The following is a 2,803-nucleotide window of genomic DNA, read 5'->3' as shown; positions in this document are numbered from 1 at the left end:
TAGAGATAAGGAAGTTTTAGTACCGTTATACAAGGCACTGGTGAGACCTCACCTGGAATACTGTGTGCAGTTCTGGTCTCCCATGTTTAAGAAGGATGAATTCAAACTGGAACAGGTACAGAGAAGGATGATCCAAGGAATCGAAAACCTGTCTTATGAAAGGAGACTCAAGGAGCTTAGCTTGTTTAGCCTAACTAAAAGAAGGTTGAGGGGAGATACGATTTCTCTCTATAAATATATCAGAGGGATAAATACCGGAGAGGGAGAGGAATTATTTAAGCTCAGTACCAATATGGACACAAGAACAAATGAATATAAACGGGCCACCAGGAAGTTTAGACTTGAAATTAGATGAAGGTTTCTAACCATCAGAGGAGTGAAGTTTTGGAATAGCCTTCCAAGGGAAGCAGTGGGGGCAAAAGATCTATCTGGCTTTAAGATTAAATTTTATAAGTTTATGGAGGAGATGGTATGATGGGATAAGATGGTTTTGGTAATTAACTATTCATGGTAAATAGGCTCAATGGCTTGTGATGGGATATTAGATGGGGTGGGATCTGAGTTACCCAGGAAAGAATTTTCTGTTTCTGTATCTGGCTGGTGAATCTTGCCCATATGCTCAGGGTTTAGCTGATCGCCATATTTGGGGTCGGGAAGGAATTTTCCTCCAGGGCAGATTGGAAGAGGCCCTGGAGGTTTTTCGCCCTCCTCTGTAGCATGGGGCACGGGTCGCTTGCTGGAGGATTCTCTGCTCCTTGAAGTCTTTAAGCCACGATTTGAGGACTTCAATAGCTCAGACATAGGTGAGAGGTTTTTTGCAGGAGTGGGTGGGTGAAATTCTGTGGCCTGCATTGTGCAGCAGGTCAGACTAGATGATCATAATGGTCCCTTCTGACCTTAATATCTATGAATCTATGAATTCCTGCACTGAGAGGCAGCTTGAGGCTTCTCTACTCACAAGCTCCTGTGAGCCAATTAGGCCCCTGACACAGAGTAGCACTGAGGTCTGCCCTAAGTTGCATCACAATGTCAGTGGTCCCTGTGGGCCATTGCAGGGATACAGAATCACTAGAGTGTAGGCCTGTCTCAGCCATTCCCTATTTTTCCCAGGATCTGCTCCTTCAATTCTCTGTGGTACTCCCTCACATTCCTGCTCAGAGGCTATGCAGCGCTAGCTTTGCAGCTGGAGAACAGGCTCCCTGTTCTGATGCTGCTCACCTGAGAGCTGTAGAGCAATGCTGAATCAGGCCCTCACAGACTGTGGACCTGATTCTCCTCTTATTTATCCAATCATAAAACAGGAGCAACTCCAGTGATGCCAATGGGTTCACACCAAAATGAAACAGGAAACTGAGAGGAAATCATACCCACTGTGTCTCTTAAAGACAAGAAGCCAAGTAACTACATTAAAGGCTGGAATCACACTGACTGAATGATCGCATTTTACATTTGAAATTTTCCTCAAACTCTTATTGCTAAAGCAGAGCAATTATTTTTTTATAAATCTCATCACACAGTGTTAATTGAGAATCTTATTTCTACACCCTTGAGGAGAGAGGCAGCATCTTCCATAGCTCCATAGCTCAGTGGTTAGAGCACTGGTCTTGTAAACCGGGGGTCGTGAGTTCGATCCTCGCTGGGGCCTCCGCTTGCTTTGCGGGGGAGGGATAGCTCAGTGGTTTGAGCATTGGCCTGCTAAACCCAGGGTTGTGAGTTCAATCCTTGAGGGAGCCATTTGGGATCTGGGGCAAAAATTGGGGATTGGTCCTGCTTTGAGCAGGGGGTTGGACTAGATGACCTCCTGAGGTCTCTTCCAAACCTGATATTCTATGATTCTATGATTCCTCTGTCTTTGGAAAGCACCTTGTGCATTTGGGTGCCGCTGCAACCGTTCAAAACTAGAAAGAGTCAGCATTCTGTACTGGAAAGAAGCCAGGCCACCTGAGGGACAGCAAGAGGTGTGAGATGAGGTGACTCTACTCTCTCCAGAGGGAAGGGGAAAAAAATAAAAGCCTTCTGTTACCATTATGCAGTGTCCAAAGGGCTGAAGATGGAAAATAAAAGATCTCTTCTCATTATTCTGGTATCTCTGTAAGGGGAAAAAGAGACCTGTAACAGCCTTCTCCTCATGAGTCAATTGGCTCCAGAGTGGAGGAAGACAGCATGATGAGACACCAGTAAATTCAGCAAGAATCTGCTATAGTCAAGTGCAGAGCAAAGCCCAGAAGTTGCTTCCCCATATGAACTTAGAAAGGGGGAGCAGGATGCCAACAACTCTCCAGGTTGTTCTGCTTCAGCTCACAATCTGCTTTCATTAGCAGGGGGCAGAGGAAATGGGCCACCAGGAGTCTCTATCCAAAGAAAGGCAAGTCTCAAAAGAGGGTAAAAATGGAACACTAGCAACACCCACCTGTGTGACACTATGATTCTGCTGCCCCTGGAATGGGGAGTAACTTTCTTCTGTGACCTCTGATGTAGGAGCAGGGAGGACGCATACTCACCAATAGCTTCCCCAACAGTCTGTCTCCACGGGCTGAAGGTGTGGCAGATGCTGGAAGCCTTCTCCCACTCTATGATGGGTTGTCTTAGGTGGGAACTGGTCCACCATCTGCAGTTTGCTTACATAGGTCAGGGAAGCAGGTCAACAGCAGCTTCCTCTCTCCCACTGTCCTGCCATTCCTTGTAAGAGGGAGGGAGGCAGGCTGCCAAGGAAGTGAGACCTCAGCAGTCTCCCTTCATGAAGATCCGTGGGGCAGCAAAGACTTGCAACAGGTCACACTCCATCATGTTCATCTTGCAGTCT

The 2,803-nt window shown here is 46.7% G+C and overlaps 1 non-coding gene across 1 annotated transcript; it reads left to right on the top strand.

Annotated features, from left to right (window-relative positions):
• The first annotated feature begins 1,572 nt into the window (after positions 1–1,572).
• Positions 1,573–1,645, top strand: TRNAT-UGU (transfer RNA threonine (anticodon UGU)). The gene has a single exon. It is a non-coding gene; the product is annotated as a tRNA-Thr (tRNA).
• Positions 1,646–2,803: the final 1,158 nt, after the last annotated feature.

Source organism: Natator depressus, chromosome 6 (assembly GCF_965152275.1).
Source record: "Natator depressus isolate rNatDep1 chromosome 6, rNatDep2.hap1, whole genome shotgun sequence".
NCBI lineage: Eukaryota > Metazoa > Chordata > Testudines > Cheloniidae > Natator > Natator depressus.
The sequence above is the reverse complement of the archived record's forward strand: the minus strand, read 5'-3'. Positions and strand labels throughout refer to the sequence as shown.